The sequence below is a fragment of the Rousettus aegyptiacus genome, unplaced genomic scaffold (genome assembly GCF_014176215.1).
Source record: "Rousettus aegyptiacus isolate mRouAeg1 unplaced genomic scaffold, mRouAeg1.p scaffold_m13_p_2, whole genome shotgun sequence".
In the NCBI taxonomy this organism is placed as follows: domain Eukaryota; kingdom Metazoa; phylum Chordata; class Mammalia; order Chiroptera; family Pteropodidae; genus Rousettus; species Rousettus aegyptiacus.
Window position 1 is genome coordinate 138,365,924 of NW_023416295.1, and position 27,700 is coordinate 138,393,623.

At 35.3% G+C, this 27,700-nt stretch overlaps 1 protein-coding gene across 13 annotated transcripts in view; it reads left to right on the plus strand.

Moving 5' to 3' along the window:
- Positions 1–27,700, plus strand: part of KIF21A (kinesin family member 21A) — a 128,952-nt gene that overhangs the window by 29,103 nt on the left and 72,149 nt on the right. The window lies entirely within an intron of this gene.

Below are 27,700 nucleotides of genomic sequence, written 5' to 3' on the forward strand. Positions count from 1 at the left end.
GATTCAGGAAGGAATGAGGAATTAGAGACAGGAAGAATAGCCCCTGTTTTGAGATTCCTATAACGGGAAATAGAAAATGTGGTAGCCAGTGGGGGACTTAAGGTTAAGTGATGGATTTAAGACATGGTAATAATAATAATTATAATTACAGTAATCTTCACAGCAACTCTGTAAAGTAGGTACTACTTTTACCCCATTGTAAAAATGAGGAATCTGAGGCATAAAGAAAGGAATGCAATTTTAAAATGTTTGTACTTCGAGAATGACCTAGTATAGAGGGAAGAATGCAGATGCTAAGAGATAATTCAGGAATAAAGTTTTCAAGTAGATGAGAAATGATGGACTGCAGCCTACAAGTGGAGAAACTGACCTTTGATTGGAACAGAGAAGGTGCATTCATTTTAATAGTATTGAAAGTATAAGAGTAGATTTGGGATTTGGAAGATAATATTTCATTCTGATAGTTTGTCCTTTCTTATTGAAGTAGGAAAGAAAGGGGTTAGCTGGGAGTATGATTAGAGATGTTAGAGGAGAAGCAGTGAAATAGTTCTTTTGGAGAGTGAGTAAAATAACTTGGGATATGGATGAGCCTTTTGTTCGTGCTAAGAGCTCATCTGAAGATTGTGATTATAAATTTAAAGTCAAGATTGTAGAGGCAGAAGAGATAAGGGAGTTAGGGATCTCAACATCTTTGAGAAAGAATACAAAATGAAATCAACATGACAAAGTCAGGAAAGGAATATAGCAGTCTTTTCCCCTTGAAAAGCTTCAAGTCTGTCTGCCAAATTAAGTAATACATACCCAAAAGGATATATATGTGAGCAAATTGTAAATATCAAATGGATCACCTAGACCACAGGTTTTATCCCATTAAAGGAGGGAGCAAGCACTTTGGGCAACATGGCTGGCTTTAGTGGAAGGCCAAGCATTGACATTAAAATGTGTGAAGATGTCAAAGGGGAAATCATTTAGCCTTTCTGTGGTTTCAGTACTGGGCTTTTTAAATCTAGAATCTTTGAATTCCTTATCTGTTGATTGTATTTCCTATATAGTTGGGTAGATTTGTCTGTATCCCTCTGAAGATAATACAACGTTGTGGTTATCCTTAAATGAGATATAATCACACTGTAATGACCTTGAATTGTCTTCATTTTCATTTTATGTACCAAACATATTGCTTGAAAATTTGTTGAAACTTGAAAATATTATTTTGTGTGTTTGGGAGGGCACTGTTAAAAAATGAAGTAATTACACACACATATCTATTTTATAGGCTATGTTCTGCAACTTCAAATTTCTGTTAAAATTCACAGAAATGCTTTTTGAGTATTCTGAGCTTTCTTTAACTTGAACATCAAGGGTGACCGGGAAGGAAATACATAAAAAAAAAGCTTTACATAGGAGCTAAAGGGGAGTTTTTTAATACAAAATAAAATGTTACTTAGTCACATAATTGGTATAATGATGGGGTTGTAACTGCCCTGCTGCTATTTTACTCACTATTGAGTGAATTTATTATTATTTTTATTGCATATTTTTTTTCTTATGGCCTAGTTAAGAATGACCAACTCTGTGTTTTTGGTTATTTCAGTGAACAGGCAGCCTTCTGTTTTAAACAGAGAAACTTCTGTTAGTAAGAAACATGCAACAATAATGTGGGACTTTTCTTAGTAGTTTGTTTTGGAACTTTATATACACTTTTATAAAGCAGCTGCAAGGAAAAATGTATGTAGGTTTTGTTTCTTAAATGTTAATGTAAGAAATATTCAAAGAACTATATGAAGCTTTTCAACAGTACTTGATTTGACTGTTACTATTTAAATTTTTTCTACATTTCAATTTTATTAGATGGCTACAATTTCACTTAAGATCCTAGATATTTTTATTACATGAACCAATACATATATTTTTACATAAATACTCTTTACAATGTTTCAGTTATTGTGTAAAGATACATTTTTTGTACAATAAATTCAGTATATTTTTCTAATTTTTTATTTAAAAAACATTTAATATGAAAGACAATTTAAAAAGTAAACTCAATTATAAATTATAATTTTATCGCATAAATAGCTTTAAATTCTCCATTATATATATTAATGGCATCCACTAAATATTTTTTAAATTGAAGAAAAGGTCTTATGAAAATTTAATTAAGGCAGAATTTGTTTTACACTGCATTTGAAATTTATGTTGATTCAATATGGAATGTATAGTATTTGGAATAGTATAAATACTGAAATAGTATGTAGGTGTTAGTAATTTTATAATTCATTTGCCAAGAACTCTTAAAATTCCATTATTTTCTTTGTATTGTGTTTGTATAAAATTCAATTCAGAACATGTAAGAAGTCTCATTTACTATTTACATTATAGAAAGCATACTTGCAAAGCTTGACTATATATTTTATATTGTTATCTACCATTATGAAACATAATGGTAGTGTTACATTGCAAGGAGTAGATGGCATTTATGCTTACTTGTGTTATCTCAAGGGAAAGGAGAATCTTTAGTGTAATGGCCCAAAGTGAGTGCTTTTTATGTATTTCCCAAGTGTTTTTGATGTGTGTTTTATTTTTTAAAAGAGTAACAACTCATTATTTTTTTCACAATTAAATAGTGAAACTAATACCTAGAACATGTTATTCTTTCTTAATTTAAAAATATTTTTTAAAGAGCTGGAAAATGCAGTAATTATTCAATGTTATAATCAAGATACCATCTTTTCTAATCAAGACACCATTTTTTCTTGATCTTATTTGCTAGTATGGTCAGGAGTATAAGGTGATCTTTCACCATAGGTTATTGGCTCTTACATTTTAATGTTTGTGAAATTCTCCTGGGTGCTTGATAAATTTGTGGATTCCAAAACTCAGCCCTCTAATAATTCAGATTTGCAAGTCAGCATATGTAACAGGCTTCTAGGTGTTTAGAATGTACCTGGTCCTTTGACAAACTGGCCAGGTGGCTGTTCTTTACATTAACTTAATTTTTGCTAATGTTAATTCAACATTAATTTTAACATTAACTCAATTTTCATTAAACCATCAACATTAGTTTCAAAAAAAGTAAGATTTTACTATTAAGCAGAAATTGTTTTAAGAACTTACACAAATGTATGTTAGCTATTTTAATAGTGTTGGAAGTTAAAATAAGTTCTCATGTTTTGTATATAATAACACTGTACATTTGTAGAGTTCTATAATTTAATAGACACTATTATATCTTTTCCCATTTTATCTCCATAACAAGCCTGCGAAGTAAGTGAAACAGGTATTATTATCTTCACTTTATGCATTGGGAAATAAGGCTAATGAAAGTTAAGTGGCCTGCCCTAGGTCACATAGCTAATAAGCAGCTGAACTTGACTAGAATGTAGGTCTTGATTCCTAGACCAGTGCTCTTTCCATATTACACCATATAAGCTATCTAAAATTGAAAAGCTTTAAAAAAATAATGTGCGTGTATATGTAGATATACACACACTTATGTATTTACGTATTGCACTTATATGTATATACATATACAGACACATACACATACATCATCAGACATTCAGACATAAAGTTCTCCTCCAATTAGAAAACTTATCATCCTGATTAGATTTTAGCATATTTTAGGCAGTAAATATACTTTATCTTACAAACTTTATACATAACTGATAAGTGCATTCATTGTTAGTCCTGAAATTCCATTTCCAAAATATAAGTATCTACCAAAATACCTTCTATTGAAAAAGATTTGAGAAGGATTTAAGAAGAGGAAACACTTTAAACACTTCTCATGAAGACGTGCCTTTGATTGATATTCTGGGCACTGGTTTTGGTTCAGTGTTTGGTGCTTAGCCAAGTGTTCCTCCCATGCACTCTCAAGTTCTTTGAGTTGGCTCAGTACTTGTAGAATCATGGGAACTTGGCCTTTACTATTGTTGGTAACATTTAATGTGTGAACACCCTTTAATCTTTGGTATATTGGACTTTGATCTAAAGCATTTTTTTTTAAATATAAGAAATGTTTCTCAAAAATTATCTTTATAAATAGGACAATTGGGCAAAAAAATTACTTTGAATTGTTTTTTGTTTGTTTTACCACTCTACTTTCTCATCTATTATTCTTGTTTCTTTTGACCTGGAAATAAGTTCATTTTCCATATCATTCTCCAATCTTTTAGCTCTTCTGGAAACTACAACTTTCTGTAATAGCGACTGTTTCTTATAAATGTTTTGTTTTTCCTTCCATACTATACTTTCTGACCTTTTCCTGATTTCCTTTTGACAATAGTTCCTTTGGTTTTCTAGAGCATTTTTTTAAAATTCCCATTTGCAGTACTTACCATTTTATCTTCTATTTTTTTTTAAGGAACATGTATGATTTCTCTGAAATGCAAGCTCTGTGAGGGTAAACTCTTATCTTGTTCATCTTGGTTTCTCACCATTGCCAAACATGGGCTTTTCAAAAAGAGGATGCTCAATAAATATTTATTCTTTTAAATTAAATCAATCTTTTAGTCTGGTTTCCATGAATATAATTCTATAAACAAACCACTTGTCTCTGGGAGCCTTTGTAAAACCTAGATAGAAGATAATTTTCTCCTTTGGGATAATTAGCCATTTTGTTTTAGATTTGTTGGTTCTGATTTCAGATGCCCCAACAGAACTACATATCTTTGGTGGTGCCTTTCCCTCTTATTTTCCTTTAGAGATAAAATAGTCTTCAAAGCTTGATTCTACATCAACCTTTCTCTATTTGTATACATAATTAATAGTGTTTGACACTATTAGCAAAAAGCTGTGATTAGCAAGAAAGTAGCAGCAGTTGAAGACTTCTCTTTTAGCACTTAAAAGACCCTGGACTCTACTCTTTTTCTATATCACCTAAATTAGAGGCTGAGCATTCTGCCATGGATAAAGAAAGTTTTGAACAGTGGACAATAGCTTTAAAGCCTTGAGACTGGGGCTTTTCACTTTGACCAGGAAGACTACTTTGTTGTACCACATTAACTCTGCTTTGTTTCTTTATTGCTGTTTTGACTTATTAGCAAAAGAACCTTTTGTCACTACTGTACACAGGAAGCACAAATGGTAAATACAATACACAGAGAAGTGATAAATGATGCCTTTTATTCTTATTCTTTGCCTTCCATTCCAAAAAGATTTGGGAAAATTACTTGGGGTGGAGCCACAAAGGAACATATTTAAATTCCTTTAACTTCCACTAAATAAATACTTTTTGCTTGTGGTTGTCAGTAATGTGAAGTCCATTTTTCAGAAGGGCCCTGTGTGACTTATAGGTGATTGTTTAAAAAAACAGTGTGATTCCCTTTGCCTTTTATACATGTTGCAGCCTAATTCTGTCCTAATAGAGAATTTGACTTTTTATTGCTGAAGTTATTGCAATTTTCATGAAGTATATTTCCACATCACAGATGAAATCCTTGCTGTCCATGTGACTTGGGATAAATGATATCTCAGACCTTCTGTTTTCTCATTAATAAATTGGGGGCACCCAACTCAGAGTCCTTGTAGGACCTGTCTTCTTTCCTAGCCTACATTAATTTTCCTCTTGGTTGGCTCCAGTGATGCCTCTAAGTTTTCTGTGGGATGTCCCATTCTCCTCCTTTCCAGTGCAGGTTGGGATTAAATCATCCTGATTGCTCAGAGCCCCTGGAACCCTCCTATGGAACCTTTGTTCTTTGCTACACCCAGAATTAGGGCTGAGCCTGACTGCCTTTTCAGTCGAAGGTCTCAGAATTTTTTATTCTTCTCTCCTGCTTTATACATTGCCTTAGTCTGCTCCTTATTCAGGACCCTGAATCTAATCCTGTTTAATAGTAAATATGCACGTATAACCAATCCTCTTGACAACCACAGGAAATAGGTACCTTTATCCTTATTTTTAGAAACAGGGAAACTGAGCCATAGGGAGATTCAGTTACTTGCCTAAGTGCATTGAACTATGGAATGGCAGAGCCAAGACTCAAATCCCAATCATTTAATCTTCTACCAGGGTCCATGTTCCTTACCACCTCACTATACCGACTTTGTCTATGTGCAAAGCTTGTGTCCTCTTTAATGCAGGAATTTTATCGGTGTCTGGATTTTCTGTGGCTTTTTCTCACCTCCTAATTGCATAATCTAGTGCATATCTGAATTTTAATTGGGTCTCTCCTCTAATTTCCTGAAGGACTGCCTGAAGGACCTGATTACCTTCTTAGGGAACAATCTCCATAATTGTAGGATTTCCTACTATTCCGACTCTTAAGTCCTTATCTTTGCCGGCCCTGTGTTATTAAGGCACATCATCTGGAATTTATGAGGCCAAGATTCTCATCACTTTTTTTCCTAAGGAACATAGAATGTATAAAAAAATGTTTAGTTCTATTCATTTCTTAAAACTTTCGTTATTATAAACGTTATAGAAACTTAGGAAAGTATAAGAGTTTAAAAAGAAAGATAAAAATTGTCTGTATTACAACCCAGAGAACACTGCTTGTCGATATGTAGTTATTTCAGACTTTAGACAGACACACATACATATATGCCAAAAACCTAATTTCTATCCCATATTTTTAAATCAATTAGTGTAATAAAGTAGATATACTATTTTTATACTGTCATTTTTAAAAGAAGGTTATTTCCATTTACATGGACAATATCTTAAATGGATTTGATAGCTCCTTATTTGATGGTGTTATGACAAATTACCTTGTTTTAGTCTTTACGACACGTTTCTTTACATTCCTTATACTCACTAGTTGCTCAGGCCAATAATCTTGGAGTTCATGAGTCACATTTCACCTGTAATCCATCAGCAAGTTTGTTGGCTCTACCTTTTAAAATATACAATATTTAAATAATTTCTTATCACCTCTACTGTTGCCACTGTGGTGCAAGTCACCACCATCTCTGGCTCGAATTATTGTAGTACCTTTTAAATTTACCTCCCTGCTCTGACCTTTTATAACCTATTCTCTATAGAGTGATATACTTTTAAGATAGAAGTCACATCATGCCACTCTACTCAGAACCCTACAATAACTTCCCATCTTACTGAGGGTAAAAGCCAAAATCTTTACAGTAGCTTACAAGGCACTACACCGTGCAGTCTCTAAAGTTTTGAACCCCTGCCCTCTCCTTTTCTCTCTTACTCTGTCCCTGACCCACTGGTATCTAGACTGTTCTTTCAACCTGCCGGGAGTGCTCAGTCTAAGTGCCTGTCGTTTGAGAAACGGTAGTCCCGAAGTGCTATACCAGGCAATCTACCATGGAGGTCATGGAACAGAAACGCTCACAAGGCAATTAAGATGCTCAAATACGTGGTATTAAATATATTTAAAATACACTATGAGAGGAAAGGAAAAGAAATGGAGTAAAGTGAACACACTTAGGAGAAGGCACAGTGAATGAAGGACCACATTCCATGAATCTTGGGATATACAGTTTTCATATGTCTTTTCTCTCTGCCTTAGCAGAGAGGACCAGAACTGTGGTGAGTGAGTGGCCCAGGCAGATAGACGATGCCCTGGTGATACCAGTGGTACATACTTGCTCTGTCAGAGAGACACAGGGGCAAGTATACCTAGCCTTACCTGTAGCTTGCCAGTTAACTTCCTGAGCAGCTGTGTATTTTATTTGTGTTTCCTGAGCAGAGAACACATGAGATAACCGACTTGAGACCTCATACATGCAGAGTGCCTCATATATCTCATGTTTAGTTAGTGTTCATGAATATTTAATACATTGGGTATCTCATATTTAGAGCCTCTTGAATATTAGGTGGCTCGAATATTTAGTGGCTCATGAATTCAGGTTTCTCTTGGTCCTTCCATTCCTTTCCCTGTTTAGGGACATATGCATTACTTACTAACCACTTCCATTTATATGTGGAACATGTCTTATAAATTCTGCCTATGTTTCACTCACTAACTACTCTTCCATGATTCATGCAGCTTAAAAATTTCACCTATGTCTTATTAACTACACACTTATTCATCTTCTATGGCAGTTATTCTAAAAAACAAATGCACATCACTGGACCTTTACACTTGCTGTTTCCTCTTTTGTCTGTACCACTTTTCCTCCAGATATCTACATGACATTTCTGACTACCCTGTGTAAAATAGCAACCTGCTTGTTTCCTCAACCTTGACATTCTACTTCCTTTTCTGCTTTAGCCTTCTCCGTTGCATTTACCACCCATCAATATATTCTATACTGACTTCTTCCTCACTAGAATCTATACTACTTGAGGGTAGGCAATTCATCTCTTTTATTCAACATTCTTTCTCTAGTGCTTGACGCATAGTAGTTGTTCAATAAATATTTGTTTAATAAATGAATAAATGGAGAGCCAAATGATTCATGGGAGATTCACTTAAAATAGTGGGATTTTTTTCTTCATTAAAAAATAATGTAAGCATAAGGAAAAGTTTTGGTTATAAAGACAGCCTAACCTGGCTGTCTAAGAACATTTTACAATATGAGAGAATTAAAAATAAAATAATAACTTTCTTAAGGTTTATCCGAGAGCAGAAGGATGTCTAACTTTAGTTACCATGTTTTTTAGTTACCATTTTTGAATGTGTGGTTTCATGATAAATGAACTAAAAATAATTTTTACAAGAGTTATTTATTTCAACAAGTATTTATGGAATATATATGCTTTCCAAACGAGTACAAAGACTGGATTTTGGGTTGAAGATTTTACCTTCTATATGGAGAAACAGATTCATTCAAAAAACAGGAAAGGGAAATAAATGGCAAGATAGGATTTGGCATAAAATGAGTCATAAAGCCAATAAATGATGTAGGAGTTCAGAGAACAAAAAAGTCAGTGTTGGCTAGAATGCTAGGGAGGTCACTGTCTGGACTTTGGAAGATGGATTGGATTTGTAGAAAGGGGAAGTTTATATCTGATGGAGGTGAGAAAAAGATGCTGCAGTCTTACAGAACATAAGAAAGAGTTTAAATTGAAAGTTTTAAAATTAGGGAGTAACCTGATCAAATAAATGTTTTAGAAATACAGTAATGGATGTTATATGGAAAATGCATAGGGGGAGAGATGATGGCTCCAGCAAAAATACAATTAAGGAAAATAGAGAGAAGGCTGTTGTAGTAATTTAAGAGAGATGACGGTGTTTTGAACTCAAGTAGAGTCAAGTGGGGATTTATTTTGTTACCCTTTATTAATATTATTTATGCAATTTATTACTCTTCTCTTTTTACCAGGCTTATGATAATCTTTATATAGATTTCTGTGTTGCAATTTTTTATTTTCATGTTTCTATCCTCTACTAGTTTAAAGTTATCTTGTGCCCCAGGCATCTAGCTCAGTGCACAGAAAATGTAAGACAAATGAGTTTAATGAACTCTTAAGCCGTTTGGTTGGCATGCGATGCATCTGAGCTGGTTTTCTCCTTAAACTTAGCTCTCAGAATGTTTAAAGATACCAATCTTAAATTGGGGGATAGTCAATGACTACTCATATAAATACATTAAAGTAGTTCAGGTGATTGGCATAACATTTAAAAAATTGCAACTTGACAGTGTCTGTAAAGGCATATTATCTACATTTCAAATCCCTCGAGCATCTCTCTTCTCCTCTTTCTCTTACAGTTCTTTTGTGTGTGATTCCATTGCCTTCATCTAGGTTATCAAACGAGATGAAAACTTTTATCTATAAAGAGTGCTAAAACAAGCAAAGTGTTACATTTGATGTTTAAATATAATTGAATAAAGGTAAACTTCTTGCAGAGAGGAAAAATATTTTTTTAACATTTTGTTTTAGAATTCTTATTCTACCAAAACTTTTTTTTTTTTTTTGATGACTTTTATATCTACACATAGCAGTTTGGTAAACCCTTACAATTTCAGAGTAAAGATTAGAAAGAGTTACTGCCTGCAAGAGATCTGGGAGGATAGGCAAGAGAAACATGTCTAAAATGTATACTACAAATACAAAATAGGAATATATATTTTTTGACTCTTTAAGTATCTTGTGATTATTTCATTTTAGCCTCATTGCAACTTGCACTCATAAGTAGATTAGATTTTACTTATTCCTGTTTGTCAGGTGAGGGAATGTGGTGTTATCTCCCATCAGTCGTCTGTTTTTCCTTATTTCTTTGTATCTCCATGTGTGATCTCTTGTAAAAGAATTTTTTCATGAATTATCCTTTGATACCAAACATGGCCAACTTTTAACCTGAAATTCAATTACTTTTTCTCCTTATGATTTTTTAAATTAATACAATTTAATTTTCACATTTATTTATACAGCACCATTGATTCAAGCTGCTTTGCCAGTTTTTCAAAATTGATTAATTAATTTATTTTTTATGGTGACTGGCTAATGAAATACAATAAGTTTCAGCTGTACACTTTAACAGTAAGGCATATATATATTTACACTGCGTGTTCATATAGATCACGCAGTGTAAATATAGATCTCTTTCTGTCACCACATTTTTGAACCCCTTTAACCTGTCAACCTCTCCCCTCCCCCGACTCCCTACCTTGTGGTAACCACTAATCTATAGTCCATGTCCATGAGTCTGTTTTTTTGTCCTATTCATTTCTTGCTTTTAGGTTTATATCCCACATATAAGTGATATTATGTGATTTTCAGCTTTTTCAGCCTGGCTTATTTATGATGGGTTTTTGAATGCAGAGTGTACATTTCTCAAAACAGTTTAAAGTGCATATTTAAATAGCGTATACAGCATTGTTGGCACCAGAGATAACAAGAATATGTCAGTTACTTTGAGTTTGCAGCTAAAATTCCAGTTAGAAGAATCTTTTTTAGTTGTTAATTTGACTTGTGGTTACTTAAAAGCCCCTTGGGATACAATTTAAAAGACTTATGACTAAGAGTATTGTGTTAGATTTGTGTAGGTAGCTGTGGATAAGGCAAAACTTTGTATGTCATACTCAAAATCTAGGAATTTGATCCTCACTTCATCTAACATTGTGTTAAGTCTGTAAGCTCAGCACATAGCTATTTATATCTTCATTGCCAGTCTTGCCTTTAGACTATTTTTGCCACCACTCAAGTTGCTATGGCCATGTGTGAAGGGCTGTGGGCCAGTGGATCCCAAATGTTAATTTGCCATTATTTAAAAGAACTGGCGAAGACGTAGATTCCAGGGCCCCACTCCAAGAGTCTACTTGGTAGATCTGCAGTGAGGCCCAGGAACCTAAATTTCACTCATTCAGAAATATTTGAGTACCTACAATAGGTGTCAGGAACTGTTCTAGATTCTAGGTGTATGGCAATGTGTTCTCTCTTGAAGCCTTCTTTCTGTGTCTATGTGTGGGAATGTGGGTATCACTGCTGGGAAAAAGGAAATAACATAATAAATAAGTTAATTATATAGCATGTTAGAGAGTGATACAACACTATGGAAAAAATAGAGTTGTTTAAGGCGGGGAGTGGTGTGTGCGTGGGGTCAGGGGTTGGAGGGAGAGGTGGGAGTGCAGGTTTACCAGCTCTCAATATTATTTTGATATGGGTTTGACCACACATTGAGAAACACTGCTGTACATTATAATTTAAAATGGTACTTTGATATGACTTCTCATCAATATAGTTCTTCAAATTAAAAAAAAATTAATAGTAAGCCAAATATTATGATATGAATTATAATGAACCAAATGAAACATTTTAAATAGTTTTATTGGGGTATAATTTATAGATCATAAAATTTACCCAATTTGAGTGTCTAGCTCAATCAATTTTAGTAAATTTATGCAGTTGTGAAACCATCACCACAATACAATTTTAAAAAGACTTCCATTACTCCAAGGATTTTTTTTTTTCATGTTTGCTGTCAGTCTCCCCTCCCTTTCCCAGCCCCAGGCAATTGCTGGTCTCCTTTGGGTCTCTGTAGTTTGCCTTACCTAGAATTTTCAGAAGTAAATGGAATCATATAATATTTAGACTGATGTCTTTCACTTAGTATTATGTTTTTGCGGTTCATCCATGTATTTGCATGTATTAGTAGTTAATTCTTTTTTATTTCAGAGTAGTATTGCATTTCATCTGTTCACCATTTAATTAGTAAATATTTTGATTGTTCTTAGTTTTTGGCTATTTTGAATAAGGCTGTTGTGAATTTTTGCATACATCTGCTTTTATTTCTGTTGGATAAATATATAGGAGTGGAATTACTGTGTTTATGGTAAGTGATTCTTAACTTTTTAAGATATGGTCAGTGTTCCAGAGTAGTTATACCCTTTGATATTCTCGCCTGGAATGTTCCAGTTACTTCACATCCTTGTGAACATTTGGTATTGTCAGTCCTTTTGATTATAGCTCATTCTGTTGGATATGTAATGGTATCTGTTCGTAGTTTTAATTTGAGTTTCTCTAATGAGCAAAGATGTTGAACAGCTTTTCATGTGCTTATTGGCCATTTGTATTTCTTCTTTTGAGAAATATCTATTCCTATTTCCCCCCATTTTTAACTTGTTATTTGTCTGTTTATTATTGAGTTGTCAGTGTTTTTTTTTTTTTTAAACATTCTGGATATTAGACCTTTATCTGATTTATGATTTACAAATATTTTATCTCACTGTATAGGTGAATTTTTTACCTTATTTATAATGATGCACAAAAGTTTTAAGTTTGATCAAGTTCAGTATATCTATTTTTTTTCTTTGGTTGCTTGTGCTTTTGGTGTCATATCTAAGAATCCCTTGCCAAATCTGAATTAACGAAGATTTACCCCTATGTGTTTATCTGTTCATATATTTTCTCCAAAGGTACATTTTAGAAAAGGAAAACGAACAGATATGATTAGGCAATATAGATAGTAATTTTTACTTTTCAATTATGTTGAGTCTAATCTAAGATCCTCTCTCCTTGGCATCACACCCCTTTATATCATGAGTTTGGATTGAAAAACTTTCTAGGACTCTTCTCAGATTTATTTCTTGCAGTTAACCCACTCTTAGGATGATTTCAGTAGTTGAAGTGGAATGCAGCCAATTGCTTACTTCTCAGGCATCATGTTCTCAACTTTTCAGCTGCTAATGACTTTCTGTCTCTTGAAGAAACAAATAACTTCTTATATGTGGTGATTTATCTACATGGGGAGAGGTCTTGTACTCTCCTCTGGTTCTTCTGCCCCAGACTTTTCCTACCTCTATATTTATTAGTAAAATAGGACGATTACTTATGTAGATTGAAATTACTTAATATTGTTTTTCTCTGATATTCTATTTTTTTTTATCAGTTACATAATGTTAGTCCTTGCTTGGTCTCTTCGTTAATTAGAAATGAAAATGTGCTCAATATCTTACTCAATTAGTTAGGAGACCCTCAGTGACATTGTAAATGTAATGAACCATGATCCCCCAAACAAGAAGCAATCTTATTATAGAAGTAACCTGTCCCTGGCTTGGGGTAGATTTCATTTTGAGACCTTAAGCAAATGACTTAGCCTGTCCTGTTTTGCATGTTCTTCTCTATAAATGAGAGTTAGAATAAATAATATTTCTGGTCTCCTCAAATTCTATGATGTGATATTCAGTGCACATATGTATGTATGTGTATATGCATACATAGAATTACTCAGTTCTTTTACCTTTAATTATGATTTGAGTAAAGTCTTATGTCTCCCACTTGGTGATATAAAAATGTAAAATTTTGTTTAGTAAGATAAGTTGTTGAGTTGTTCATTTATTTAAGCCCACATTTATTGACTTTTGACTGTTGCTTTGTAGTGAACATAAAAGATGGAGACCCTTTCTGCTCTTGGGGATCTCATGGTATCATGGAGAAAAGATTTAGCCAGACAGATAGCTCTACTTAAAGTGTTATGCATGGGTTCTATGGAAATATAGAGGAAGGGGACTTAACCCTTAGGAGATCTGGCCTCTGAAAGGAAATGATGCTGGTCAAGAAGGGAGAGGATAGAATGGGTGGGCCGAGGATGGATGTTTCAGGCAGAAGACAGAACCTCCCTAAAGCAATGGGGATTGAGAGAGCCTGAAGTGTTCCATTGAAACAATTCAGCCTAACTTCGAAGGTAATGGGAAGCTATTAAGAGATTTTAAATAGAAAAATTAGCATTTTTGCTCTGATGTTTTTAAAAGGCAGTCATGTGGAAGAGAGTTTAAAGTGATGTAAGGTAGAGGCCAGAGAGATGGGAAGACCAGATGTAGTGAGAACAGTGAAAAGATTGTTACTGTCAACCAGGTAAGAGTGACACTGACCTTAATGAAGGCAGAAACAGTTAGAATAGAGATGATTTAAGAATTTACACAGACAAAATGAACCATCTTGAGAATGGATAAGATGTGAGATGAGTGAGAGAGAAGAAGTCTAGGCTGACTGGGATTTCTCATGAACAGATCTGGGGACTGGTGTGAGAAGAGCAGAGGTGTGGTGAAAAGACAGTATGAATAGTATCAGGCATTTGAGTTTGAGATGGCTGTAGGACATCTGGGTGTCTCTGTGGGCCTAGAACTGAGGAAACAGATTAGGGTGGAGGTGAAGACTTGGGAGCTCCAACTATACATAAAAGTCATCATGTGTCAAAGTGGTACAGGCAGGGCGAATCTCCCTGAGTGGAGACTTGAGCCCTGCACCTACAGAGAAAGAATTCTAGTGTGAGACAGAGTTAGAGACAAAAGGAAAGTAAACAAAAGGAAAGTTCGTTAGGGGAGGAATAATGCTCCACAGACAGACATGGTCTCCTCCCAAAGCCAGAGATGAAACCTCCGCGTGTTCGAGGCATTCAGTTTCAGCTTATTTTTCTTTCCAGGTATGGGTAAATAGCGTGAAAGTTATGGGTAAAAAGTTTTTAGTAATCTTGACAGAAATCTTCCTTTGTTCTGTAGGTTTCCCATGGTCTGGTAGCATGTTGCAGACTCTGAATACAACTTAGTTTACTATTTAGTCAATTTGTGTAGTTCTCATGCCTCTTCCCTATATTAACAGGAAATGACACCTGAAAGTGTCATACAAATATTACCTAATCAATTATCTGATGAATAAGTGGTAGACCAAGCTTTGCTGAACTTCAGCACGTGAGCTCTTCTACTTGATGAAGGATATTCCCATGACAAAATCATGGAGGAGATTTAAGTAGTAGTGGGAGGTTGAACTCACATGATCTTTAAGGTCTTTCAGGTTCTGAGGTTGAATGAGTTAAGAAATGTAAGCACATGAAACAGTGTCTGGCACATAATATGAAGTGTTCGTGATTATTCTGTAAGTCTGTAGACTCTTTTGTGGTCTCTGTTAACTTGGGTGCTAATACTGTGTAGGTATATTGATACTGTTTGATCAATACAATATATCGATACTGCAAAATAGCAAAATCAACTAAAATGAAATTCAGTGTTTTATTTATGTCTAATTATTTGTGAATAGATTTTCCAAAAGCAATAAGGGAAATTGTTTAGATAGAACTATATGTCATTTCTTTAAAGACCTGGAAAATAAAATAAAAGTTAAATTAGCTAAAATTCAATAGGGTTTCTGTTTTTCAAAGGCAAATAGACAAAGACTGTGACATTTGACATGAAGATGACATCTGTATTGCATACTCTGCCAATTTTACAGAAGAATTGGCTTAGGAAAAGTGTTGTCTGGCTGCCCCAGAGCTTTGATTAGCATGTGAATGGAAAATGAAAAAGATGAAACCAAGCTTTCAGAATGAGGAGGAAAGAAGGACTAAACCACTTCCTGCAGATAGATTCAGTATGGTAGGTACTCAGGTTCTAGGATATGCCTGCACAGATCCACCTGACAGCCACACTGAATCCAATCTGCGATGCATGCACTTTTGTGAGAGCTCAGTATTATACAATTTGAATGTGTAACCACTTTTCCTGTATTTCCTTGTTTTTCTTTGATAAATTTGGACGGTTTATTATGAGGATTAAATGAGATTATTTGAAACAGTGCCAGGCACATTGTAAATGCTAAACCTGCTTCTTTCTCCTTACTCCACTGCAAGCACAGAGATAGATAGTTAAAAACTATCCCTTCTCTTTTATTTCTTTGACGAACGTATCAAAAAGTTGCCCCTGTTAGTTTAATACTGCCTATTTTAGATTTGGTTTCCTAGACAACAGAGCCTGAGATAAAGCCTAGGAGTTAATGCTTTACCAGGAGTACAATCCCAGGGTAGCAAAGTGAGAGAAAAAAAATGAAGTAAGGCAGAGAAGATGGGATAACAAATGCAAAGTGCACATATTGAGTTTTAAATACAGCATTGTCACTGGGGTTATCTCTGAATAAGCCTCTTTTGAGAACATCTGACGGAAGGAGGAAATGGGAATAATTTGTGGTTTTTCTTCCAATCTCTTTTCTTTCGTTGGTCAGTGTTTGCCCCCTGGCCTTCTGGGTTCTGCTACTCAGCCTTCTGGACTGGGAAGCCTGATTCTGCCAACTGCGGAGCAGCCCTTCATTTGAATCTAGAAGCGGTGGGAGGTGCCAAGACCTAGTCAGTCAGACCAGGTCTGGTGCCAAGCTGCTGCAGGCAGTTCTAGTGCAGCACCAGGAGCCCAGCCCTCCCTGCGAGTGAGAGTGGGGCAGCCGATAGTGTTAGGAGGTGATGCAAGTGGGGCAGAGGTGCCCGCAGAGGATCAAAGACAGGGTGCAGTACACGTTCTTTTTAATGCTATTGTGTCAAAAAACATTTCCTTTTAAATGTTAATTCTCTCGTATATAACAACTAGTATAGTTCCCTATGCTATATATTATTCTGATGATCTGAATTTTATTTTTACATTTTTACCAGTAAGAGCCAGCACTGCAGATGATGCCGAATTCTCCCTTGAATGTGAGTGCAGAGTTCTGCAAATTCTGTCAACTAAAGAGGGAACCAACTGCCTCCTTGAACTGAGGGAGTTCTGCCAAGTGCAATAATACATTTCACTTTGGCCTTTCCACTGCTATTTATTTTACTTTCTGGCAAACATAAATGGTTGATAGAAGGTGTAGAAGTGCTAGATTTGCCACAAAGAAACAAAGGCATAACCATTGGGTCGTAAATCCAAGTGTTCAGTGAGAGAGTCTTCAAGGAATTGCTAAGCAAACTGAGAGTAACCTTTACACACAACAAAAGGCATCATGCATGTCATTGCAAAGCAATTGTGTGAACAGGAGCTGGAAGAAATGATGGTGGAGCATCCTGTGACTGCAGGCATTGTGAAGAGCCAGACATATGGATGTCAGGCAGTTCTCACTCTGCCATGAATATACTCTATTAAATTCCTCAGCTTCTAACTCATGATGCTTCCCCTTGGCTAGAAATATCTCCTGCCCCCACCCCCCCTTTTTTTAATGCCCAGGTTCTGCCAATTCGTTCTTTCCTCCTACAATAAATAGGAGCTATTGTATCTTATCCCCAGCCTTGTGCTTTTGTGATTATTATCTCTATCAATCTTTGCTTTCAAAAATTATTGTTCTTTATATCGTTTGACTTAGTTTTACCTCATACACTATTATAGATTGTAATGCCTTGTGAATCAAAATTCATATTTTAAATCTCCTCTGTTTCCCCTACTGAATACAGTACAGGACCCATGGCAAGCATACCAGCGAACCTGTTTGGATGGCATCTCCTGCCAATTGACCTCTAGCCATCTGAACTTTTTTTTGTTTAATGAATCCTTCAGTATTCACACGGTTGGTGTTTTCCATCTCAAACTTAAGAACCAAATAGATGTATAATTCCTTGTTGTCAGAGTTTGCAATCAGAATTCTTTCTACCCAAGCTCAGGAATCAGATTTTAGATAGCTTAGAATACCTGTCCTTCCAGATTCATGTTGTGTTTCAGTGATGGGATCAGCATGTATTATACTGATGCTTTATAGCTACAACTCCTTCTATCCTGACTACAGTACACAAGTATAATAGTCATATTATCACTGCCACGAGGGCTCTACCCAGCCAGGAATATGTATAGATTTTAACTTGAATTCTGGTTCTGCACGTAATTTTCTATGTATTGCTTTTCTCACCTGTAACATTGTAAAACGTTAGGATTCTTGTACAGAATAAAAATTATGTGTGTAAAGCGACTGGCATACCTAGTAGGCAATTGATATATGACCAATATTATTATCACCATCATAGTATTAACCATCTCATTCAATCCTAACTAATTATGTTTTCCCCTTCTGCAAAGCAACTTGTCAGCTAGTATTTATTGAATAACTTGTGTGTGTTTAGACACTAAAATGATCTGAATTTATGAATGATCTTGTTGATACTGTTTTTGATGTAGGTTTGTATGAAATTTATACCAAAATTGTGTGGTCAAACCAGATTTAGATCTTTGGTCTTTGCCCTTAATTTATTTCTTTTTAAATAAACTAGTTTTTAAAGTAAAGACAATCTTTAAGAAAAGAAAATTTAGTATTTAGTAATCCTGCTTATTTCTAATTTTCCTCAGAAACTTGAGTCTTTAACCTCTTCCTTTGTTAACAAGAATTTTCTCCTATTACAAATTCTTATTTAAATCATTTACTCATATGAAAATATAGTAAGAATGATCTGAATAGCTGTTTGGGTAAAAGTTGTACCGTGAGTGGATTGCACAGGTGGGAGAGAGCACGGTTTTGTTTTGTTTTTTCTATTTTGAATTGTTTCCATGGTCTTCCCTCTCCCAACCCCCTAAGAACCTGCTGGGTGGCAAGCATAGTGCTGACTGGGAGAAGAGATATGAAGAGATGATTCAGAGATGTTTCTACAGTTCCCTAAAACACAGTTTGAGTGGAAGTGTGTGTGTAGGAGACAGATGTACCACACAAAGGTAAAGTGTGTATTGGGAGTGGGCGTGGCAGTGAATAAGAAGGTATTAAGCCTTCAAATCCCAAATTGCGTAACAACTCAACTGATCTAGGGGCAGAGGGATAGGCTGCATGGCGGACACCACTTCTAAATTTCTGCAAGTAGTTATCAATGGGAACTGCATTAAATTATTTGAACTGCTGAAAATTAAAAATTTAAATGATTTCCATCTTCATAACAATAGGTACCTCAGAAAAAGTGTCTTGCACTCCAAGAGAATGACAAGTAAGGATGTACTGGTAATGATCTGCTCCATTAGCCCAGAATCTTGACTGAAAAGTTATGGAAGACACCTTGTTACAGTAAATGTGTCTATCTTATAATTCTTTCATGGTTTAAATGCTTACAAATGTTATTTGGCTTATGAGGATTCTGTACTGTGTCAATGGCAAGCAGACTTCAGTGAAAATAAATCTGTGGGGAGCTAGTATTTTAGTTGCCAATTAGGGCATCCAGCTGCTGTGACAAGGGATGCGTTTTTTATCAGTTTATATCACACATTGCTCCTTTAAAGGGTATGTTATGCATGGTACAATGCCAAATCTTATTTATATCTAACTCTTGAATGAACAAAGCAGTATTCTAGATGTGAAAGATACATGGAAAGCATTATGTGAACTGTGTTCTCCGACTTTTAGGAGACATCAATATATAGATTTTTTATTGAAAAAATATTGTTTGTAAATATTGAGTAAATATTAAGTTAACATTAATCTGTATAATAGAATTTTTCATTTGAAATTATTTTTTAAAAAAATATTGAGGAAAATGAACTGATGTTTTAATTCTAACCAACTCTATAATGCATACATGCTAATACAAAATTTACATTGTAAGAATTGCTACCTTAAAAAATTAGTTTAAAAATTTCCAAATTTTATAACTCAAGGTATTATTGCTGTGTTTACAAATTTTTTTTACAAGAATGTGTTTCATTTCACTGAGTTTTCAGTATGTTTGGCCTTTTTCTAATTTTTTAAAAATAAGTGGTAATTTAGCACTGTATTTTAACTACTATTATCTTGTCACAAATAGTTTTATAAAACACAGAATTACCACAGTGAATCACAATCTAAATTAGCAAGCAGTTTAGTTGGCATAGGGTTTTAAAGCCATTCTGTGCCTCTACACATTGGATCAAAAAGTTTCTTGTCATGTTTTTGTAAGCATGCGTAAGTTAGGATATAGGATTGGCTACTATAAAGGGATCTAAAACATCAATGGCTTAAATAAAATAAGAATTATTATGCTAGTCCAGGGTGAACAAGGAATCTGCACAGTGCTGGGAGCCCAGTCTTCTTATGTCTTATTTGCGCTTTGCTGTCAGGATACTGATCTTGTGTGTGAATGGCGACAACTATGTTTATATCCCAGCAAGAAACTGAGAAAAGGAGGACATGTTCCTGTCTTTTAAGGGACTGACCTGGAAGTAGCACACATCACTTTTCTTGCATCTATTTATTCAGAACTCAGTCATATCATCATACATAGCAGCAAAGAAGTCTAAGAAATGTAGGATGCTATATACCTACCTAAAATTTCTCTTATTGTGAAAGAAGGAGAACATGGTTTTGAGGGCGACGTTGGACAGTTTCTGCCATGTGCACTTTATCTCCCAACCGTGAAATATATTTACTCCCTATCCAGGTCTCATCTATCTCATAGTTTATTATACTTGTGAAGTCAGTTCTTTCTCTTAAGTGCTGATATTCCTTCTTATGTTTGACACATCCAGTACAAAAAGCCAATTTACCTGCCATCTGCTTACCTCCTTACCCCAGAATGCACATCCAATGTACAATGGTAAAGTCGAGGCACGGTTACACGTCTAAAAGACAGTGGTAGAGGAGAAGCAGAATAACACTCTCCCATTTGGAAAAGGGGACAATAGGAAACCCAATAGTCAACTCAGTAATAGCCAAGTCCTGTGTGTAGCTATCATGAAGATTTTTATCCTGGAAGCAGAAAAAGTTCTTTGTTAGCCCTCCTGGCAAGCTTACCTCTTTGCCCTCAGGAAGGAAATCACTTATTCTCATGGTTCCTGACTTTGTCCTTTGGGAGGTTCTTTGTTGTTTATTCTTCTCTATGGCCAGATCTAAAGCGGACATTGGAAAGTATACTTTTTTCTCGTACATAGATAGCTTTCAAAGCTGGTTACCTGCTGGTGCAGGTAAGGGAGTCTGAGGGATTGTCTTTGGGTTGAGCAATTATAGGCTTTTATTATCCAACTTGTGTGTGTGTGTGTGTGTGTGTGTGTGTGTGTGTGTGTAATACAAGAATTTATTGGATTAAGAAAACCAAATCAATAATTTGTAAAGATTTATGCACCCCAATATTCATGGCAGCACAATTTACGACAGCCAAGATATGGAAGCAACCTAAATGCCCATCAACAGATAACTGGATAAAGAAGTTATGGTTCATATATATAATAGAATATTACTCAGCCATTAAAAAAAAGGAAATTCTACCATTTTCAACGACATGAATGGACCTAGAGGTTATTATGCTGAGTGAAATACGTCAGACAGAAAGATAGATACCATATGATTTCATTTTTATGTAGAATCTAAGGAATTAAAAAACCAAACTAATCAAAAACAGACTTGCAAATATAGAGGACAATCTGGTGATGGCCAGAGGGGAGAAGGGTTGGGGGGCTTGGAGAAAGGGGTGAAGGGTTAAAGAAGTACAGATTAGTAGTTGATAAATGGTTACAGGGATGGGGAGCATGGCATAGGGAATGCAGTTAGCAGTAATGTAATGGCTAGGTGGAGAGCCAGAGGAGAGAAAGGGCAATTGGGAAGATTGTTTTATAAACTATATAAACGTCTAACCAATGTACTGTATACTTAAAACTAATAAAAAACAGTTTTTTAAAGAATTTATTGGATTTTCTGTGTATTTGTACTGATTAGTTCCAAGTGCAAATAAACATAGCTTAACGTTAATCAAGACATAGTTTTGTGGGGATTCTTTTTTTCTCTAGGTAAAAATATTGGATTTTAATGGTGGGCCTTTGTGCTCTGCAAATCCTTCAGTTTCTAAATCAAAGATAGTTACCTCAATGGGTAATGTGTTTACATTGATATTATGTGAAAGAGTTGCTGTCTACATTTCATAAAGAATTCTGAATATTCAAATATTCTGAGAAGGAATATTAAGGATATCTTTGTCTTGTGCTGATTTTTCCAAATAAATATTTAGAATTTGGAAGAAGAAAAAGAGCAGTTACCTTGAAGCTTATGTGAAAAGATAGAACCCTTAATATCTTCTTGAATGCTGGGCTGGCTCCCATGGCTGTGAATTCTTAGAGTCCCAGGTTTATATTGGCTTGCATTTTGTCATTGAACTTCCTGTTTTAACTGTGTTTGTTTGGAATATAGAATAATTTGGCTTTTAAAACCTGTGAAGCTCCACTTTACCAGACAATCAACTTAGATTTCAGGCTATAGGTGGCGTGAGCTTTTTTCAGTAGAGCTGAATTCTCTTCCACATCTGTTTGGGACTGCTCGATTTAAGCTGAGTTTGTATTTATTGAAGGATTTTGTTGAAAGCAGCAAGAAGCAGCCAATACATAGTAACATTCTTACTTATTCCAATCACTTCCCTTCAAGCTAGAGGCTTGGTTAGTGCTGTTAAGGTACTAACTTTCAAGTTTGATTAAGTGGTTTGCTATGGCATAACAAAAGTCAGTAGCTTTTCATCTTGCTGTCTGTTTCCTCACTACCTGCTGCTCAACCTCCAAGTCAGTACCACAAATTATAGATTCTGTTAGGACAGCTCTCACATTCTGTGTTAGTTAGCACATTGGTTCAGCTGCTCTAACAAAGACCATAAATTACAAGGACTTAATTGAAAAATAGGTTTGCTTCTCTTCCACATTACAGCCTGGGTGTAAACAGCCCAGAGCTGATAAGTTCCACTGTGCTGGGGATCCAGGATCCTTCTCTTTTCATGCTTCATCAGCCATTGGGTGTTGCCCGTGTCCCCATGGCCAATGACCACCATCACTTCTGCATTCCAGGCCCATTGCTTCCCACTTAACACTCCACTGTTCACATTAATCAGAACTTAGCCATATGGCCACATCTAGCTGCAAGGAGGCATAAAATGTGCAGGGTGTCCAGATAAACATTTTTATTAATTGTAAAAAAAAAAACAACAAACAAAATAAAACAAAACAAAACAAAACACATTATTACTAAGAAAAAAAGGAGAGAATGGATTTTGGACTATATTAGCAATTTATACCACAAAACCTAGGATATACATTTGGATGTTAAAGAACAAAATTAAAATCAACCAAGCAACCTATTGAACAAAATATCTTTGTTACCACATCAAAACTTAACAGTTGGTTAGGATAATTGAAAAGTACAGTAACCTAGGCATCAATACCTGACTGCACAATATATAAATTAAACTGTCTTTATAACAATTTAGTCTGAGTTTGCCTACCAGAGACTACAATGGATATGCTCATGTGTGTTGCATTTGAAATAAATTTTTTCCCCCCATTAATACGTAATGAGGTATGAGGTAGACCCAAAACAGTGTTGAGTGTTGAGCAGTTCCACCAGAGTTCCCCAAACTGCAGAGAGAGAAAGTACGCAATGTACTCTCAAACTGGAAATTCCTTTGAGGGAGGTGAGTTTTATCTGAAAATTAGTGCTAATTTTGTATTGTACTCCATTTCATATACACATTCTATAAATGTTTATTTTTGATATAAAATTTTAAATTATTCATTTTACCAAACATAGAGTTGACACTCCAGGAAGATGCAGATGTAGAGTATTTTTCCTGTGTCTCTCACATTGATGCATACCTTTTGAGGTAGGCACGAAATAGTCGAGAAGCGGCATAGTTGGATAAAACACACTATATACTTTATATTCACTCACAACCAGTGATGAAATTAAAAGATAACTGACATGGGTGCTGGTGACGGTCATTTTCAGGGCCACCTCCTTTCTTATTTTATCTCCCCTTCCCTATATTCCTTGTGGTTGCCTCCTCAGCCCACAGCTTTGACATAGCTGATTCCTTATTCTTCAAATCTAATCGGATGTCACATTTTCTGAGAAAGAACTTTTTTGACTATAGCAGAGACCTCTAAGGTGACACTGAATGATGCTGGCCTCCTGGTGTTCATGTTTTTCTGTAATCTCCTCTACTTTAGTTCAGGCAGTACCCATTCTAATCAGTAGAATTTGGGCAAAGTGATGGGATGTCACTCCCATGACTGCATTATTTTACATGAGACTTGGTTTGGGCAGACTGGAGCGATAAATTCTCTTGGTGTTTTTGAAGCAATTAGCTGCTCTGTTGTGCCATGCTTAGCTAGGGCCTGAGGGTGGAATGTAAGAGCTGAGAGCTGGTCACCTACCAGCAAGAAAACAAGAACTTCAGTCCTACAAACGTTAAGTGACTGAATTCCGCCAAAAAACTTGAATAAGCTTGGGAGAAGACCCTAAACTCCAGCTGAGAATGCTGTCCAGCTGATGCCATGATTTCAGCCTGGTGAGACTGTGAGCGAAGGGCCCAAATATAACATGCCTGGACTTCTGACCCACATAAACTGTGAAATAATCAATGTGTATTGTTTTAGGACTGTAAATTTCTAGTAGTTTGTTACACAGCAATAGAAAATGAATATAGATGCTAAGTCCTGTGTTACTTGAGGGAAAAAAAGTCTACATTCTACATCCTACCTCCCTTCCACATGGATGCGGCTGTCAATATTTGAGGCAACCTTGTCCAAGGGTGGTAGAGTGGGGGATGCAATCAGCTTTACAAGCTTCGAGTTCTGCCGTGCTTTCTTATCTGAGTTCATTCTGTCAACCACCGATTACAATACTGTAATCATGTGAAGCTGCTTGACTTAGCAATTTCCAGAGACCTTCGTTACTAGGAATGGCACTTTAATAGAATTCTATTTCCATAGGTAATATAAAATAACTCTTTAAAAATAATAGCTCTAATAATCGTTATTAGAATTTCTCAAGTGAAAATACACTATTAGTGAAAAAGCACGTTTCTTTGATTCATTTTACATTTCATTTCTTTTCCCCACAGAATCCTTCTTACTCAAGAGTACTTTGAAATGTCATCTCCCTCTTTGTGACTGTACTTTCTTTTTTCTTAAGTGAGGTGATGTCTTCCACTTGTTTTACCTTAATGGCTTTGAAACTCAGGAGCTGCATCAGATCACCTACCAGCTTATTAGAAATGCAGATTCTCAGCTCTTACCCAGACCATCAATATTAGATTCTGCATTTTTTAAGCTACGCATGTAATTCATACATACATTAAAGCTTGAGAAGTCCTTCTCTAAGCCTCTTTTATGGTATTTACTACTATATCTTGTTGAATTAGTTATTTATGTATTCGCCTTATTTCCTGAATTAGATGATAAATTCCTAGGTGTCAGGAACAAAGTTTATTCATTTTATTTCTCTTGCTGTGTCTAGGACAGTATCATACATATAGAGGTATAAAAAAAATTAATTACACAATAAATTATTTGTTAAATTGATTTGACTCTTGGAGGATTTCTTTTTATTTTCTTTAATTCTTATAGTTAGCCTAAAATGTCTATTATTTAGAACTTCATTTTGTTGATAAAGTGGAAACCTTCATAATCTGCTTCTAGATATTAGACATTTGCCAAAAAGGGAAAGCTAATGGCTTGGAGAACTCACTGTTCTTTAAAAATCTCTAATGGCATTTTTATTCAATTCCTAACATTCAGATTGTTTTCTCAGAATGTACAAATGTAGTTCCTAACTCTTTTAGTAATCACGCTGATGGATGAGATTTAGCCATTTCCTTTGACCTTCAATACAGGAAGAGGATTAAAGTGCATTCTGTGCATTTATCAAAGATACTTTGTTCTCTAATGTCTGTCTGTTACATTTATGGGCTGAAATGTTTGAGAGAAAGCCAGTTTTCCTAGATATCTGTTCCTGCCCACTTGTCAGGGATCTTTTCACTTCCCTCTGATCATCTATATCTTCTCGATTTTTTTTCCCATTAAAAAAAGAAATTAAAGTAATAGACCAGATAAAACCGGTGAGAATTTTATGGAGAAGGCTGTTGGCACGCCCCATTCCTGATACTTCATGAAATATGATAAAGCACATGGATGATATTTGTCTGACTTTTTAAAAGGTAAACAAGCAAAAGTGAGACAAATGTATGGGAGTTTAACTATTAGATAGATAATTTCATTGATATTTAATTTCATTCCAATGTTATTGTATGGTGTATGCATGCATGTGTACATGTGTGCACATGTACAGAAAAATGTGGTTTGTTAATTGCTTATTTGGAGGGCTTCCAAAATTAGATTTTTAAAATGTGTTTGTATCCTGAGTTATACTGAGACTCTTTCATGGTCAGCCCAGGCTCATAGCACTCAGTAAGCATGATAGTATGAGGTAGAGTTATTTCATAGAGTAAACCCCAAGGCAGCATTTTAGTTAGCTTGGACTGCTATACCAAAATCCCATAGACTGTGTGGCTTAAACAACAGACATTTATTTCTTACAGTCCTGGATGCTGGAAAATCAAAGATCAAGGTCCTGGCAGATTCAGTTTATGGTTACAGCCCACTTCCTGGCTTGCAGATGGCTACCTTCTCTCTGTGTCTGCACATGACTGGGAGAGAGTGCTGGTCTCTTTTTCTCTTCTTATGAGGACACTAATCACATCATAAGAGCCCCACCCTCATGATTTCACCTTAACCTAATCACTACCCAAAGGCTACACCTCAAAATATCATCACATTTTGGGGTAGGGCTTCAACATACGAATTTTGGAAGAACACACTTAGTCCACAAATACAGTGTAAAAGTAATTTTTAAAAATCTATGTCTGCTGAATCTGTTAAATGCCTTATTGGAGTGAAATATTTTTTATTAATTATGAGGTGACCTGGGAAGTTAAAAGACGTGGGCAACTTTGCCCTCTCAAATGTGATTCATGTTTTTATTTTATTGGCAATCAGATTACCTGTAATTGTTCTTAGAATCATCACAATATGAAGTTTTCAGCATTTTAAAGCTGATGCATAAGGGAATTTTAGGATTATCTGGTTCATCTCTCACCATATGCAGGAATTTCCTCTACAATAGTGGTTTTCAGACTTTTTCTTCGAACATTAAATTGTCTCCTTAAACTAAAATCTTACAAATAATAAGGAGCCAAATCTGTCATGCTTTAACTAGAGTGAGGAAAAACAAAATAGGTTCTATACTCTTCAGCTACACCCCAACTTGAAGCACCCTCAAGAAGAGGAATTGAAAACCAAAAAAAGTAATTTATTACAAAGTTAAGTGACAAAACCCAATTTATTATATTAATTGAGATGTATTCCAAATATGTAAATTTTAAAGACAGTTGCTTCTCTGAGTAGTTACAATAAACTATGGACAGCTGCCTACCTGCAATGATGTGACAGCTTGGTTTTTGTAGGCCTGTACCCAACGGAGTCCTAGATTTCATGAGAAGCCAGAGGGGGGTTCAGAGTGGAAAGCTTAGTGGCGAGGAACCCCTGAGGTACCTCCAATAGGAGTGACTTCATTTTTATATATTTTTTTGCATATTGGGCTTCAGAAATAAGATTGTGTTTGAGAGGAAAAAGGAAAATAGGTAGTGAAAAAAAGTGACATTATGTATGTATGTATGTATGTATGTATGTATGAAGACCCTAGCTTTGGAGACCCATTACCAAAATAAAGTATAAATATCACTGCTCACCACTGCTTTTAAAAGTTTGGTGCTGGACTGGCACTGTGTTGGAATTATTTGGAGAACTAATTGAAAATGTAGACTGTGGACATCCCCTCTGGAATCTGGGGTAGGGCCTGGGAATGTGAATT